Source organism: Macrobrachium nipponense, chromosome 5, assembly GCF_015104395.2.
Source record: "Macrobrachium nipponense isolate FS-2020 chromosome 5, ASM1510439v2, whole genome shotgun sequence".
Taxonomy (NCBI): Eukaryota; Metazoa; Arthropoda; class Malacostraca; order Decapoda; family Palaemonidae; genus Macrobrachium; species Macrobrachium nipponense.
In genome coordinates this window covers 115,133,229-115,151,745 of record NC_061107.1, presented here as the reverse complement: position 1 = coordinate 115,151,745, position 18,517 = coordinate 115,133,229, and positions in this window count along the sequence as shown.

The following is an 18,517-nucleotide window of genomic DNA, read 5'->3' as shown; positions in this document are numbered from 1 at the left end:
CGGTAGGCCCGGCCCACCCATCCCGGGACCAGTGGCGGACCCCTGCCCGCCCATCCCGGGACCAGTGGCAGGCCCGGCCCGCCCATCCCGGGACCAGTGGCGGACCCCTGCCCGCCCATCCCGGGACAGTGGCAGGCCCCCCCCCGGGGGGGGGGGGGGGGGCCCGACCCATCCCGGACCGTGGCGGACCCCTGCCCGCCCATCCCGGGACCAGTGGCGAGCCTCGCCCGCCAGTCCCTGAACAGTGTAATAGCTATTCTGTTCCTTAGAATCAGAATATGCCCCTACATCCTCTCAATTCTTCTGGGGATTCTCTGAGTCTTGTTCTTCTTTTCCTTGCACTCCACGAATCCTACTGAATCATCTCTTTCTTCTCCTGGCACCTCCACCCATCCTATTGAATCCTCTTAATTTTCTTGGGGCTTCTAGTTCAATTTCCTTCAAGGATTAACAAAACAAACTTATTACAAAATAAACATTAAATTTTCCATTCAATAAATATCCTCCTCAAAATTTCCACATCTCATCCTTCAGTTTTCAGTTGCTCTCCTCCATTCGTCTTTACTTCTCCTGGAGCTTCTTCAAATCGGAGACCATTTTCGTTCTAGCTCTTCGCAGCCATCCAACCTCATAATCCATCTGGTCGTTCCGTTCGCTTTGGACACCGGTCTTCTTCTCCAGCGACTCCAAGCGATCATTTCCTTCCTCTAGAAGGCATGCCAGCTCGTTCCTCTTGAGTTTCGCTGTCTCAACTTCACACTGGAGTCCACACTTTTCCTTCCAAGAGGTCCTCCAAGTCCTTCTGCAGGCGCTCCAACCTCAGCTCCAACTCTTTCCTGTCGGATTCCCACTTTTCGCTTGAGTCTTTTGGTTCCTGGATGAGCCTTGCTATCCGCGCCGCTTCTGCCATCTTTAGCTGCATGTCTTTCTCCCTCTGTCGTAGGAGTTTCTCGAGCCCCTCAAGCAGGCAGTTTGCGTCTGGCGACTGCCCAGACAGTTCCCTTATCCTCTCACAAATGGCATCGTTCCTCTGACCAATTTCCTTCACGTTGTTCTTCAGATGCTGGTATTCTTCGGCCATCTTGACGATCTAGTCTTCCAGCTGCCGTTTCTCCCTTTTCTCTTTATCGTTCCAGCTTCGAGCGAGTGGGCCCTCTCTTCCAACGCCTGCTGTTGCAACACCTCCTGAGTGATCTGGATTTCACGAACGCGTTCTTCCCTTCCGCCCACCTTCTACGTCTCTTCTTGGTAGTCGAGCCTCTGTTGTAGCTGAAGAATTATTGTCCTGTCCAAGTGCATACGCTGCTCTCTCTGGTACTGGATGGCGTCTCGCAAGGCCGCAATTCTCTCGTTCAGTTCCTTTTCCTTAGGCTGTTCAGCTCCATCATCATCAGTCAGGAGAGAAATCTCGCCAGCGAATAGACAGCCACACCAAACAAGATCACTATTCTTCCGGATTTCCAACAACATCTGGACAAAACGTCCTAATAACAGCTGCTACCAAGGCCAGGTAAGGCCACGTTTTCTTCAAACTGAAATCCATATCTGAAGTATCCAGTTCATATATACTCTCCTCTCTCTCTCTCGATTTTTCGTTGATTTTCTATATTCCACGAGAGATATTTTGGTTTATCGAAATATAGCAGGAAAGATTCTGAATTTTAATTATGTCTTGTCTCTTGGTGTTATAAATTGCTGAAATCTCTCTCTCTCTCTCTCTCTCTCTCTCTCTCTCTCTCTCTCTCTCTCTCTCTCTCTCTCTCTCTCTCTCTCTCTCTCTCTCTCTCTCTCTCTCTTTTGTTTTTTTCTTTCTTTCTTTCTTTTTTTCTTTCCCCGAAGGTTCGTAATTCTTCATTTGTTCCTTCATTTAGGTTTAAGGCTTTGCATTCAATAAGTTGAGAGAGAGAGAGAGAGAGGAGAGAGAGAGAGAGAGAGAGAGAGATCGTATTTTTGCGTAGAAAAACAGAAAAATAGAGAAACTAATGTGTGTACTACCATGCTTAGTGTATAATGCTTCAATTGAGGTTTATATTAATATTATTCATTCTCTCTCTCTCTCTCTCTCTCTCTCTCTCTCTCTCTCTCTCTCTCTCTATATTATATATATATATATATATATATATATATATATATATATATATATATATATATATATTATATATATAGTCACCTTTTAGACATGCTGTCTACGCACGAGGAACGCAAAGGACACGAATGAATCAAAAGTATACTGAAGCAGGAATCCGCACACCTGAAAGGGGACTATTAAGACCGACTCATGGCAATAATGACAGCCCCTACGCAAGCTTACCGCGCGTGCGCACGTGTGTGTGAGCGTAATATACGTGATGTTGCAACAGTACTAAAAGAGAGAGAGAGAGAGAGAGAGAGAGAGAAGAGAGAGAGAAAATGGCTACGGTTGTTAATGATGATGTTTTTTCGGGATCACAAACCGTGACCAGGTAGTGTTTTTCTTCTTCATCTTTCGAAATAGCGTATTCAGGAACTTGACCTTTTTCTCTTTAAGGGAAATAGTGATGGCCACAGCTGTGAGTAAGAATAGACCAACGTGAAATGACTGTTAACAGTGTGTATTTTATAATCTCATTACATTTTACGAGTATCAGTTTATTTATTTAATTATTTGTCCATTTATTTTTCTTTTCTTTTCCAATTACTAGTCTCTTCTGTCTGTTTATCTGTTACCTTCTGTTACTACTTTCTAATGAACACCATGATATTCTTTGGAAGCTTGAATTTCAAGTCAGTGGCCCCTTTGGTGGGCTTGTTCCATATGAATACGGTTTATAGAACCCCCTTTCCTTTCTACCTTTTTCTTATTTTTCCGGCCCTGGGCAAGAACAGGACCTCTGGTTGCCCGTCCCAACTGCCCCTAACAATTCCCACGTCCGTCAACAATCATTATGCCAATGCGTAACTTGAATCATTGGGTAATAATAATTCACTGACATAGAACCCGTGCGTAACGCTGGCCACTTGTTTCTTAGGATATGTAGACACCGGATGTTTGATACCATTAAGAAGTTTTCTGTTTCCTGATTTCGTAAGCTAGTTTATCGTCCGTTCTATTTTAACCTTTTTAACCTTTCTAAGGGACCGTTGTAGTCTCAAAGTTAGTATTATTATTATTCTAAAGATGAACCTCATTCATATAGAATAAGCCCCCCACCACCACAGGGTCCAGTGACATGGAATTCAAGCTTCCAAAGAATAGTATTCTGCCGTTTATTGGAAAGAAATAATAACGGAAGGTAATGGGATATACAGAATGAAGAGATCACCAAACACACACACACACACACACACACAGAGTTTCATTAGCGACTTGTGTTTGTGATGGTTAATTTTTCAGAAATCATTTTCACAAGCAATTTATAATTGTTACCAAAAGTCCCCCTACTCAAATGATTCTTCAATGAATTCTTTAGTTCAATTGAACGTTTGCAACAAGTATGCACGCACTAATACAGTCCGTATCTTTTTTTGTCTGCTCTCTCTCTCTCTCTCTCTCTCTCTCTCTCTCTCTCTCTCTCTCTCTCTCTCTCTCTCTCTCTCTCTCTTTTTTCTTTCCTCTCTCTCTCTCTCTCTCTCTCTCTCTCTCTCTCTCTCTCTCTCTCTCATCTTGCCCTTAAGGTCTGGAGTTCTTCATTTGTTCCTTCATTTAGGTTTAAGGCTTTGCATTCGATAAAAGTTGAGAGAGAGAGAGAGAGAGAGAGAGTGTAATTTTGTGTAGAAAAACGGTGTATTGCTATATTTACATATGACAGTGCATGTGAAATTACTCCGTTTGGAATAGGAAAGCTAATGTGTGCGTACCATTCTTCGTGCATAATGCTCTAATTGAGGTTTTTATTAATAATCTGTCCATCTAGGTTTATATTATATATATATATATATATATATATATATATATATATATATATATATATCGATCGATCTATCTATCTATCTATCTATCTATCTATCTATCTATCTATCTATCTATCTATCTATCTATCTATCTATCTATCTATCTATCTATCTATCTATCTATCTATCTATATATATATATATATATATATATATATATATATATATATATATATATATATATATATATATATATATGTGTATGTATACTATATATATATACATATATATATATATATATATATATATATATATATATATATATATATATATATATATATATATATATATATATATATATATATATATATTATATATATATATATATATATATATATATATATATATATATATATATATATACATATATATATATACATGGATGAATCAAAAGTACTAAAGCAAAACTGCACATACCTGAAAGGGACTATTGAGACCCACCGCTCATGGCAATAGTAACAGCCCTTACGAAAGCATACCGTGCATGGGCAAGTGTGTGCGTGTGTGTGTAATATACTTGATGTTGCAACATTGCCAAGAGAGAGAGAGAGAGAGAGAGAGAGAGAGAGAGAGAGAAAATGGCAACAGTTATTAATGATGATGTTTTTCAGGATTACAAGCAGTGGCGGGTAGTTTTGCTTTTTATTTTTTCGACATCGCGTATTCAGGGGATTCAGGAACCCTTTTCTCCTTAAAGGGAATAGTTGGTGGTCACAGCGATGAGTGAAATAGATCAACATGAAATGACGGTCTGAACAGACCACGGTACTCATGTAGATAGGGTGGCTATTTACCGCTATCTATACTATGGTGCCTCCACTTGTATGCATTTGAATTGACATTTATACTTGTCAATCGTAATGTGCGTGGTGTGATGGGGTGAGCAGCAGTTTTCTAAACATGTGTGTGTGTGTGTATCCATGAATTGTGTAGGCAGCACGCCTGGTGGAATAGTTCCGCCTATTTGAGCATACCGCGACATGACGTCACGCATAAAAACGATGAGAACGCACATAAATGGCTGCGCCCATGGTGCAATGAAAATGGTTGTAAAAAATAAGAAAACTCCCCTGTTCCCAAAAAAATTTTCACTGGTACTTAAATGGAATAATACCCACATATGGAACATCTGAAATGCAACCAGAGGTTTCCCTTTAAGGTGACGGACCGTGGGGAAATTGTCCACTTTGACTTAGAACCAAAGGAGAAAATGTCGCTCCTCTTATCCATTTATCTATTCCGTTGAAATAACAATAAACTCTATTCCGTTGAAATAACAATAAAAATAAATCATACCTAGCACCGAAATATGCCCAAAAAGGGTAATTGGACATGAGACAATGCAAATCTTAAGCACAAATACTACATAGGGATTTAACTTACACAATTGACAAATCAATAATAATACTAATAATAATAATAATAATAATAATAATAATAATAATAATAATAATAAACTAATAAATAATAATAATAATAATAACTAATATTCTTAATACCAAGTTCTATTCATTAGATAAATGAAGAAACAAACCAAATCGTCAGACTTGATTATAATTCACTTATATCACCAATTTTAACATAAAAGTTAAATGAGGATCAAAATTGGGATATGAGTATATATTCGCTCATTTGCCAGAAGAGTGTCTTAACTCGAAAATTGTTATATTTCGGGAAAAGCAATCTGAAGTTGAAATTCTCTATACTCTGTCCATTTATATTTAGATGATTCTTTTACTGAGCTGTTTTAATGACAAATACAAATAAGAATTTTTAACCACAATATGAAATAAAGATGAGGCTATCTGCTGGTATCAATAGCTCCAAACACATTTTTTGAGTTGTGTTACTCTTCTGGCAAATGAGCGATGGTCCGACTGACAGTTCTACTTTTTACACGTGGACTTTCACCCTTCTAAAGTCATGGGGGTGAACTGACAGGTATTACTGACCCTTTTATCCAGGTATTGCTGTGGTAACTATCCCTTTGATCCAGGTATTATTGTAGTGACTGTCCCGTTTATCCAGTGTTCTGTGGTGACACTCCCTTTCATCCAGGTATTACTGTGCTGTCAGTCACCTTTAACCAGGTATTAATGTAGTGACTGTCCAGGTATTACTATGCTTTCCCTCCCTTTTGTCTAGGGTATTAGGTTATACCTGTGGTGACAGTCCTTTTGTTCCAGGTATTACTGTGAAGACTGTCCCTTTTATCCAGGTATTATTGTGAAGACCGTCCCTTTTATCACGTATTTACTGGGAAGACTGTCTCTTTTATCAAGGTATACTGTGCTACAATTAACGAGGAAATTTGCATTTGAACGAATTAAAAAAAAAAAAAAAAAACGCCTTATAACTAGCACGTCGGGCTTGGCCAAAATAGGTTTTCTTTTTCCTAGATGATAAAACCACCCCCTCCCCCTTTTATATGGAAACTGTGAATTAAAATAACAGGGTTGCAACCCAGTGTAACCAAGTCAAAGGCACAGAAGGCCTTACATAGCCAGACTTTTTTTGCCGCCTCCTGGACTGCAAGTTAACCTAACTTTGGGAACTTAAAATTAAAAATTATCGGCTGGGAATCTACCCTTACCTAACCTGAACTAAACCTTAGGTATTAGGTCATAGCCTGGTAGGCCACTAACACAAGCCTGAGTTACCGGTCCTTACTTAACTTGTGCACGCTGCACTTTAATACCCTTCATTCAGGTATCATGGACCATTTAAAACATATCCTTGTATCACTTCCCACCAACACAACCCAAAAAACCCCTTTTTGTTTACCCTTTTCAGAATCACAAACCTACAGATACTACAGGTTGCCATGGCAATGTTAGAATACCTCCTTGTATGCCTATTTCGCTCTTGTATTTTCACCCGCCTAAAATACCTATACCAAATTGCCAATATCCGCTGTAGTCCGCAACAATTTTGGGATATAGCCTATAGAGTTTCAGTAGCCTTACGCTGATCATTTGTTCCCGAAACGAATAGGAGGTAAAACTGCATAGAAAAACGTCAACTGCCGATAGGTCTAGCTCGCTGCGGAATAATTTATTTATATACACCTACCAATACCTTTTCATTCACAAGGCAAACTGATGTCCAGTAAAATATAAATTAATTTATTTCTACCATACCCGTATCCTTCAGTTGTAAAATTGCTGCAGGAACTTAAGCGAAATTACTTGGTCTTGAAGACACTCAACAAACCATCTTGTAAATGAAATCTCATCAGTTTACGTTCTCAGATCAATCTGCTGATATTATATAAGTAGAAAGTTATCTTCACCTTTTTCATACACTATTAAATAAAATTACTGACGTTAATAATGTAAGTTTGCTTCGTCACCGACGTCGGGCGGACGACACCACAAAACGGCAGAAAACTGCAAGACTCTTTGAAATGCCATAGATGTTAAACACACATACAAGTGAAGCTTCTATATTATTATGTGATGAAAAATCATTTACGGTAAAATATAAAAAGATAGATTACTTTCTGGTAGTGTTATTAAAATGAATTTGCGCTGGACTCGTCATTCAGAAATCCCATGTATACTGTAAAGAAGTGTAACAGGGTGTTTTGCCTCGGCCACCGATCAAGTGTGTTACACACACACACACACACACAGAGTTTTCATGTTAAGGCAAAATGAGAAGTCAGTGATTAATAAAATAGGAGATAAATGGCAACTTTTTTAACGTTCCGTGAATTATCAGAAAATGCCTATTTCAACTTAATATCGAATAACAGTAGTTTTCTAATTTCTGTTTACGTCGCCCTGACCGGATCTCTCCAAGGGTGACATTTCAGAATTTCCTTGTTAAACAATTCCAACGCTACCTTTGATGTCTAAAACTGAAAAAAAAAATATAGCATACATACTGATATAGAGATACATTACTATTTTTCTACTTTGTAATGCTGGCGGGACCCGGTCAAAAAGAGGTCAGCATGTAAACAAGATCCGAAAAAGGGCAGCCAGGATCAGGAGAGTAACGCTATGCATAAGTCATAAGTTATACCACCTGTAACGGAGTGAAGGAACAATAAAGCTGTGAGTACTTTACACGAAGTGTGTATTTAATCCACCTTGAGCCCGCGAAAGTATTAATTAAGTTATGACAATTGTCTTCTTAGGCTTGTACAGCAGCTTCAGGTTAGTTTTCACAAGAGAGGCGCCAACGACGAAACCCCACTTGAAGAAGACTCATCAAGTTATAATCCAAGAAGAGGAATCCAATGAAGAGTCACTTGATTTGAGATGTATAGTAAACAAGAGTTCTGTTCAACTTTATGTTGTTAGTTGTCAATTGAATCATAAGCCATTTTTATTTGAAATTGACACCGTTCAGCTATTTCTACATTAAAGTATGATGATTTCCAGAAGTTAAATTGGACATTACTGAACTGTAGAACTAAATTGCAGGGTTATAACCAAGTGCCAATCAAAGTATTTGGGAAGGTCAAAGTTTCAAATTTTCAATACAAACAGCAAAATCATTCAGACGTTGAATTCATAATTGTTGGGTAAGACTCCCCCAAATAACTTGATTGGTAGGAATTTAATAGATAAGTGCAATATAATTATTGTCCATCAGTTAAATATAACAGATTTTGTGGAAAATTATAATGTAGATAGTTTGAAACCTATTAAGAACTTTCAAGCCCGATTGTATCCTAAAGTTGGTCATGTTCCTGTTTTTCAGAAGGTCCGCACGGTGCCACTGACGTTACGCAGTGAGGTTGAGAGTGCACTGCAAGAGCTTGAAAAAAATAAGATTATAAAAAGAGTAGAATTCTCAGATTATGCCTCGCCAATTGTTACTGTCAGGAAGCAGAATGGATCCCTTAGGGTTTGTGGGGATTTTTGTAAAATAAATTAAATTCTTCATGAATCTAAATTCCCATTACCTAATATGTCAGAATTAATTTCCAACGTATTATACCAGATTTGATCTCAAGAATGCTTATTGCAAATGGAAGCTGCTCCAGAAGACCGTAAAATATTTGGTACTTAACACACATTTTGGTCTATATAGATATTTACGGTACCATTTGGTACCATTCTGCTCCTGCAATATTTCAGAAGCTCATTTCCCACTTGTTAGCTTCTTATGATTTTGCTTATCCATATCTGGATGATATTGTTATAGATGGAGACTCACCAGCTGAACATGATAAACGTGCAACTAGCAGAGAGAAGAGCCCCATTAACTGTCCTTGTTTTCGGTCTGTTTCTTTGTTTAGTTTTAAAGAGGTTAACTTTACTGAACACTCGTTCGCATTCAGCATTAGAGTGCGGCAAGCAAAGCGCAGTTAGAGCAAAATTGGCTAGGTCTGAAAAGCTAGACTCTTTTTGGGACACTTCTCCCCAGAACTTATCAGGTGATTCATTAACGAGATGTTTAAGTCATGTTGCAATATGGGAAAACATTCTCCATGATCATCCAGCTTTTAAGAAGTAGTGAGTGGTCATCTGGGGGTACAATCAGGGGAAGCTCAGATGCAAGAGGGGAGGGGATTCTTCTCTGAATTCTGATGAGGGCATTTTTAGGACAGAGACAGTTTAACTCTGACAGGACACCATCATTGAAATTATACCTCTTCTTTATTTCTGTGCATGCCACTACAAGGAAACTTCTACACCTCTGAAAAAAATCCTGCTGTTGAGCTTTCTTTTCCTGTATGGAGGGGTTTTTTAATCCCTGCATAACTTTAACTCCGAGGTACATACATTTGGCTGTCACTAAGATGCCTGTCATGTCTTTCAGGATTTACAGTATTTACATCAGTTTTCATTACATAGGTCCTGTCCATAAATGAGAGAAGAAGGTCTCTGAATAGCATGGACACTTTATCATGGAGAACTGTTATCACTGCTTTATCTAACTGGAAAAATTTGTTGAACTCAGTAAACTTTGGAAGAACCCAGTCAAGGAACATGAAATATAACTTCATGAAAGGATCATGGAGGGAGTTGATAATCAACTCTGTTGCTAATAGTTTCTCAGCGAACCACTTTTCCGAAAAAAATAGCTTCAGTGCCTCCCACTGTTCCATTAGCTTTGAACCACGTTACAATTGGAGACAAGCGGTGGCAAGTCATGTACGGACTCTGAAATCGTTTTTTTTTTTTTCTTTTTTATTTATTTATTTATTTACTTTTAGAAATTAACCTGTTTCATGGAGGAGTTCACCGACCACTTATATTTGTAATTATATACTTATCATCACCTTAGAATTATCGTACAAACCGTACGATTATGGAAAATGCTATCGTACATCGTACCAAGGCCGTTTTTATCGTACATGTACGACCATTATCGTACGTGTGGCAACACTGCTCCTGCCTCTCCTCTTCAGAAAGCGTAGGATGGGAAAAATGTCGTACAACAAATATGATTACCTATGGAAAATTTATGTAAAAAGCAACGGAACGAAAGGATATCAAAACATCGTATTTTCTGTGATATTTACATTGCAGATACTTTCACAAAAAAATCATTTTTGACCCAGTTACAGGTTAACTAGAGCACTAATATTTTACGTCTGACTGTGGCACACATCAATGTTACCAGAAATGAGTAAAACTCGATTTCGCCCACCGACCTCAAAATTGTCGTATTTCCGGCCTTCCAACTGCGGCGGTCTTAAGCCTTAAGAGCTTTACTTATTTTCTGGGGCATCTCTACGGCCGTTGTGAGATTGGCTTGAGTTTTTATATTGACTATACTTGTGAGGAATGTCCCATCCATTCCCTGATGCCTCCATCATTCTACACTTATCGATCTCTTGGTCCTCAATGTGGCTTATTATGTATATTTTTAGATCGTTTTTATACATAGCTTTTGCTCGACACACGACGAAATTGGCTCATGCAAGAGACGAGGAGAGAGATTACCAAGGATTAGGATGTCTCAAAGACTTGTTAGTCCACCCGAGGAGACATCGCGTACTCACTTATTTGTAGGAGCAGGTTTTACTGTGCATTCAGTGTCCTAACAATTTTGTCTAGCTTTCTTTTAAACTCTTCCACACTGCTGTTGTTTACAACTTCTGGTGGCAGTTTATTCCACGTGTCACATATCTTGTATATAAAGAAGTTCCCACAATGGGTTGTATTGTATCTCTTCAGTTCTAGTTTCCATCCATTATTTATAACGAATTTTTCTCATGTTCTACTTGCATCGTATGAAGGTTTTTTGTTTTTGTTTTTAGGTCGTCTTTTTCTTGTCTCTGGTATAACACTATGTTTGTACGAAGCATTCTCTCTCTCTCTCTCTCTCTCTCTCTCTCTCTCTCTCTCTCTCTCTCTCGCCGTAGTTCTAAGTTTCGACGTTCTTTAATTCAGCAAAGCATCCATCTTCCCTTCCCAGGTGAGAGTACCTCAGTCCCATCTATTCCCAGGCCCTGATTGATCGTACATCATTTCCCGCGGTCCATTTTTCATTCAAGAAACTCCGCACATTTATTGTTTGTCTGTCAAACTTTCGCTCACCGCTGCTGAAGCCTGAAGAGGCTTCGCGTCTCTTGGCTCCCTCACTTGTTTCCGGCAGTTTAGGAATGGGGTCGTTTGTTATTATTCTGAGACTTGACAGAAAGTTTTTACTATTATGACGCTCAAGCTGGTATATCGGAGAGACAACCCTCCCACCCAACTCCGCTCCTTCTCCTCTCTCTCTCTCTCTCTCTCTCTCTCTCTGAATATCGAGTCTCTTTCGACTTTAAAATACACAAAAGAGTGCATAAAAGCTGAATAGAAGGCACAGAAACTAGTGGGATACATAAAGAGGCAGTTCAAATATAGAAACAAGGAAACGGTGCTGCAGCTCTATTACACATCAATAGTTAGACCTCTCGAAAAAATTATATATATATATATATATATATATATATATATATATATATATATATACACTACAGATATGTATGTGTGTGTAAATGTATTATATATATATATATATATATATATAGATATATATATATATATTTATATATATATATATATATATATATATATATAAAAAGTCATATACATTACCATGATTCATATACATACTATATCGAGCTACAAATGTCCTTTAATATACAATTCGCTCTACCTCGGAATTAATATACTTTCATATATGTTAACAGAAGGTAGAGTGAATTAGATATTAAAGGACATTTGTAGCTCGATATATATATATATATATATATATATATATATATATATATATATATATATATATATATATATATATATATATATAGTTACATACATTTACATGGAGACACACTCACGTGTGTGTAAGTCTTAGCGCATAGTATGTGTGAGCAAAATATTAAAATGACAATTTTCAATCAACTCAAGCCGGTTTAATTCGATATCCAATAATGATAAAAGATAAAAAAATTCCGTAAATTCAATATGAAATGATTTGGTATGTTCCGCGCATTACAATATATCCCTAATATTCCCGATTGTATGTAATAATAGCGAATATTAATCAGCGGTTACCGAATAAGGGCCGGAGCTCCCATTCCATTTTACACTAATGTTTTCATGGATATTAATCCTCTTCCTTAATTGAATTATCAATAAAGACTAATTAATGTATGTGAATGGCTTTATGTATTCATGTATACATACATGTGTGTGTATGATGTGGAATCTATACACACACACACACACATATACACACACACACACACACATATATATATATATATATATATATATATATATATATATATATATATATATATATTGTATATGTGTGTGTATATATATATATACCTTACATATATATATATATATATATATATATTATATATATAATATATATATATATATATATATATATATATCAGTCGATACAAGGTGAAGGACAATCCTTTATTCCCATTATATGTACTTTTATTGTCGCGACGTTTCAAGACATAAAAGTCCCATTATCAAGCTAAAAGAGAGATAAAACAAAAGTTAAAATCACAAACTCGGAATATATACATATTAAAAGCTTAAAAAGTTAACAAATATAAAAAAGCAAGTACAAGAGTAGGGAGGAGTCAATACCATCAAGGTGCTGAAAGCACAGACCGAGTGACAATTCAGGCCGGGTCAGTTTCGACTTGAAACTCACGAGAGATACAGAGGTGTTGAGGAAGACTGGGTGTTTAACTGCGGAACGAGTTGTTTAATGAAAAGTGATTCTAAAATAGCTAAATGCTGTCGTTAGGGGATTGGGCTATAATTTTAAAATCTTTGTAATTCATGTCATGTTTACATTTCTTTGTGTGTTCGCGTATACATGAAAACTCAGGATTAGTTAATTTGACACCTGTTCTAATAACTAAACGCCGCGATGAGAGTCTAATCTCACTTTGAGTAACCTCCGTGGAGGACCGACGTACTTCCCTAGATTACATCTAGGGCAATTAAATAGATATACGACTCCTGAGGTCATCAGTGGACTGAGTTTCTCCTTGTGTTTAAACAGAGATCTGATATTCATTGGGTTGCAAGGTATTAGTTTTAATTCGATTGCAGGAAAAAAACTTTCTATTAATAGTTCCAATTCATCATGGTAGAAATTTTTGTATGAATAAATGGGACACTTGCAAACAATCGTAATTTGGCACTGTTGGTATTTTAATTTTAGGATGGAAGATATTGTTCAAAATTTGTACAGGTGTTTATAAAAAAGTTTCGATGGAAAACAATTGTCAGTGAAAAATTGGTGGAGATAGGTTATTTCATTGTGAAAATTGATTCCAGTTAGACGTTATGTTGAAAGCCCTGTGAAAGAGGTAGCATGGAGTTTAGTTTAAAAATTATAAAAACAGTTGCTATAAAAATTGATCCCAGGCCGGTAAAACGTTTCCTTTCTAAAAACCGTGGTGTTAAAATGATCATCATATCTAAAAACGGTTACGTCTAAAAATGACAGTTTATTTTCCTTTTCATATTCAATTGTGAAAGAATGTTAGTTAGGATGTATTTTCATTTGCATAATGAAGAAAATTTGTCAGGCCTGATCTTTATCTCTGAAACAATAAGAAGGTATCATCCACATACCTATTATAACAATAATGGGTGGTAGGCCAAAGGACAGTTGTCCAGTATGCGTTCCTCCAGGGAGCACATAAAAATGTTTTGCAAATGGTGGGACCCAAAGGGGATCCCATCGCCATACAATCAACCTGAATGTAGGCTTTGCCGTTAAAAACAAAGGCTGTGTCCTGCACAGCGAGCTCGAGCAATTTTCTAAAATCCGTAAGGTTAAAATTATTAAAAGTGGCATCTGGGTCAGTAAAATACGGCTAACAATAATATCAATGGTTTCTTCTACCGGTACATTAGTAAAAAGAGACTCCACATCCATGCTAACCATAATAAGTCTGAATCCTGGGGTAAGATTTTTTCTTTAAAATGTTCTGAATTCTTACAACTATAGATATTGGTAGTTAAAGGCGCTAGGAGAGGCACAAGAAATTTGGCAATTTTGTAATTAGAGGTGGTATAGGAGGTGAGAATAGGCCTCATTGGTATACCTTCTTTATGGATTTTAGGTAACCCATACATCACCCCATAAGAGGCACCTGTGCTATATAATAAAGTATAAGTATTTTCACTAATGATTTTCGAGTCTTTAAGGTATTTCAAAAAACGGTTGATTCGATCTTCTATCTTAAAGATAGCAGAATATTGTGGTTCTCCGTCTTTTTGATTTAGATCATCATCTTTTTTAAGATATTTTCCATCTTTTGTATGTATTCGTATTTATTCAGTATTACAGTACCTTTTCCTTTGTCAGGTTTTGTTATTGTTAGGTCTTTTCGTTTCCCAAGTTCTTTAAGAATATTCAGGTCGTTCTTAGAAAAGAATGGAGTCCAACGAGCAGTTAAACTGTTAAAAGTTTTCTGAGCTATACCTTGTAGTTGTGATCGAATTTTAGGTACATCTACATCGAGGCGGAGGTTAAGAAGTCTAGCAAATAATGATTCCATAGATCCAAAGAATTGGTTATATGATGGTTTAAAACAAGGTAGGCAAAATTCCAGTCCCAAAGAAAGCAGAAACTCTTCTCTTTTAGATAATTTGTAATTTGACATATTAAATACAGTTTTATTATTGTTCGAAAAAGAAGGAATAAATACACCCAGTTTTCTCAGTTTTCTCTCGTGAGTACATCGGACCATTAATACATAATCAGCAATACATTTATTAAACAGATATTTAAAAACAATGCGATCAATGATGGATAAATTACTTTTATGTTTAAAATAAACCGTTAGACAAATCTGTTAGTTTGACAATATTTCGATTCTTATGGTTAATCTCCATATCCAACAATTTCGTGGTGGCATCATGGTAAAAAGGAGTATGGTATATAGAGGACTTGTATACTTTGAATTTGACGAAATTCGGGACTACATCATTCAGGCGACAGTATTGAAGAAATTCTAAATCGAGTTCAGCTTTACGAAGTTGTCGTGTGGTTTTATCCAGTTTTCTGCATGTGGTAAGGAGTTGGGTTCCATATCGTCCTCGGATTAGAGCGTGGAAGCTGACATAGCCACGAAGTCTCACTCGGAGAAGGAAGAGGAGAGCGAAAACAAAACGAAGGGCTGCCATAGTAGAGGGTCCAGTACGGGAGGCGTAGAGTTCAGGCCCACATCTATCCCATAATACAGTGAAAATTGAAGGCGGTTCTATCAACCAGTAGACATCAGTCGATACAAGGTGAAGGACAATCCTTTATTCCCATTATATGTACTTTTATTGTCGCGACGTTTCAAGACATAAAAGTCCCATTATCAAGCTAAAAGAGAGATAAAAACAAACAAAAAAAAAGTTAAAATCACAAACTCGGAATATATACATATTAAAAGCTTAAAAAGTTAACAAATATAAAAAGCAAGTACAAGAGTAGGGAGGAGTCAATACCATAAGGTGCTGAAAGCACAGACCGAGTGACAATTCAGGCCGGGTCAGTTTCGACTTGAACTCACGAGAGATACAGAGGTGTTGAGGAAGACTGGGTGTTTAACTGCGGAACGAGTTGTTTAATGAAAAGTGATTCTAAAATAGCTAAATGCTGTTCGTTAGGGGATTGGGCTATAATTTTAAAATCTTTGTAATTCATGTCATGTTTACATTTCTTTGTGTGTTCGCGTATACATGAAAACTCAGGATTAGTTAATTTGACACCTGTTCTATAACTAACGCCGCGATGAGAGTCTAATCTCACTTTGAGTAACCTCCGTGTGGAGCCTGAATGATGTAGTCCCGAATTTCGTCAAATTCAAAGTATACAAGTCCTCTATATACCATACTCCTTTTTACCATGATGCCACCACGAAATTGTTGGATATGGAGATTAACCATAAGAATCGAAATATTGTCAAACTAACAGATTTGTCTAACGGTTTATTTTTAAACATAACAGGTAATTTATCCATCATTGATCGCATTGTTTTTAAATATCTGTTTAATAAATGTATTGCTGATTATGTATTAATGGTCCGATGTACTCACGAGAGAAAACTGAGAAAACTGGGTGTATTTATTCCTTCTTTTTCGAACAATAATAAAACTGTATTTAATATGTCAAATTACAAATTATCTAAAAGAGAAGAGTTTCTGCTTTCTTTGGGACTGGAATTTTGCCTACCTTGTTTTAAACCATCATATAACCAATTCTTTGGATCTATGGAATCATTATTTGCTAGACTTCTTAACCTCCGCCTCGATGTAGATGTACCTAAAATTCGATCACAACTACAAGGTATAGCTCAGAAAACTTTTAACAGTTTAACTGCTCGTTGGACTCCATTCTTTTCTAAGAACGACCTGAATATTCTTAAAGAACTTGGGAAACGAAAAGACCTAACAATAACAAAACCTGACAAAGGAAAAGGTACTGTAATACTGAATAAATACGAATACATACAAAAGATGGAAAATATCTTAAATGATGAATCTAAATTCAAAAAGACAGGAGAACCACAATATTCTGCTATCTTTAAGATAGAAGATCGAATCAACCGTTTTTTGAAATACCTTAAAGACTCGAAAATCATTAGTGAAAATACTTATACTTTTTTTTATTATATAGCACAGGTGCCTCTTATGGGGTAATGTATGGGTTACCTAAAATCCATAAAGAAGGTATACCAATGAGGCCTATTCTCACCTCCTATACCACCTCTAATTACAAAATTGCCAAATTTCTTGTGCCTCTCCTAGCGCCTTTAACTACCAATATCTATAGTTGTAAGAATTCAGAACATTTTAAAGAAAAAATCTTACCCCAGGATTCAGACTTATTTATGGTTAGCATGGATGTGGAGTCTCTTTTTACTAATGTACCGGTAGAAGAAACCAAAGATATTATTGTTAGCCGTATTTTTACTGACCCAGATGCCACTTTTAATAATTTTAACCTTACGGATTTTAGAAAATTGCTCGAGCTCGCTGTGCAGGACACAGCCTTTGTTTTTAACGGCAAAGCCTACATTCAGGTTGATGGTATGGCGATGGGATCCCCTTTGGGTCCCACCTTTTGCAAACATTTTTATGTGCTCCCTGGAGGAACGCATACTGGACAACTGTCCTTTGGGCCTACCACCCATTATTTTATAATAGGTATGTGGATGATACCTTCTTATTGTTCAGAGATAAAGATCAGGCTGACAAATTTCTTCATTATGCAAATGAAATACATCCTAACATTAATTTCACATTGAATATGAAAAGGAAAATAAACTGTCATTTTTTAGACGTAACCGTTTTAGATATGATGATCATTTTAACACCACGGTTTTTAGAAAGGAAACGTTTACCGGCCTGGGATCAAATTTTTATAGCAACTGTTTTTATAATTTTAAACTAAACTCCATGTCTACCCTCTTTCACAGGGCTTTCAACATAACGTCTAACTGGAATCATTTTCACAATGAAATAACCTATCTCCACCAATTTTTCACTGACAATTGTTTTCCATCGAAACTTTTATAAACACCTGTACAAATTTTTGAACAATATCTTCCATCCTAAAATTAAAATACCAACAGTGCCAAAATTACGATTGTTGCAAGTGTCCCATTTATTCATAACAAAAATTTTCTACCATTGAATTGGAACTATTAATAGAAAGTTTTTTTCCTGCAATCGAATTAAAACTAATACCTTGCAACCCAATGAATATCAGATCTCTGTTTACAAGGAGAAACTCAGTCCACTGATGACCTCAGGAGTCGTATATCTATTAATTGCCCTAGATGTAATCTAGGGAAGTACGTCGGCTCCACACGGAGGTTACTCAAAGTGAGATTAGACTCTCATCGCGGCGTTAGTTATAGAACATGGTGTCAAATTAACTAATCCTGAGTTTTCATGTATACGCGAACACACAAAGAAATGTAAACATGACATGAATTACAAAGATTTTAAAATTATAGCCCAATCCCCTAACGAACAGCATTTAGCTATTTTAGAATCACTTTTCATTAAACAACTCGTTCCGCAGTTAAACACCCAGTCTTCCTCAACACCTCTGTATCTCTCGTGAGTTCAAGTCGAAACTGACCCGG